Source organism: Penaeus monodon, chromosome 23 (assembly GCF_015228065.2).
Source record: "Penaeus monodon isolate SGIC_2016 chromosome 23, NSTDA_Pmon_1, whole genome shotgun sequence".
Taxonomy (NCBI): domain Eukaryota; kingdom Metazoa; phylum Arthropoda; class Malacostraca; order Decapoda; family Penaeidae; genus Penaeus; species Penaeus monodon.
Window position 1 is genome coordinate 27,366,613 of NC_051408.1, and position 301 is coordinate 27,366,913.

Sequence of the window (301 nt, forward strand, 5' to 3'; positions counted from 1 at the left end):
GTATTTATGACGCTACTTGTTTGTTGCTGTCCTGTGAGCTTTGCTTGCGCGCCATACTTTATTTATTGTATTATTTATATAAGAAAGTCTATAGATATTGTTCAAGTAATTTAGCTAGTATTTGTCCTCATATCACACATAGCTGAACTGCACTCTGCACCGTCACTGAGTGTTATAATGATTCTTCACTTACTCATATTATAAATTTAATCACCAGTAGTTAAACACAGATATATGTATATTCATGTGTGTCCATTGTTTCCCATTTCTGTATCATGCTAACATTCATTGTATAAAGTGT

At 32.6% G+C, this 301-nt stretch overlaps 1 protein-coding gene across 1 annotated transcript in view; it reads left to right on the top strand.

Annotated features, from left to right (window-relative positions):
• The window catches only part of LOC119587910, a gene marked incomplete in the record, with an annotated part of 79,429 nt that overhangs the window by 77,859 nt on the left and 1,269 nt on the right, over positions 1-301 (top strand).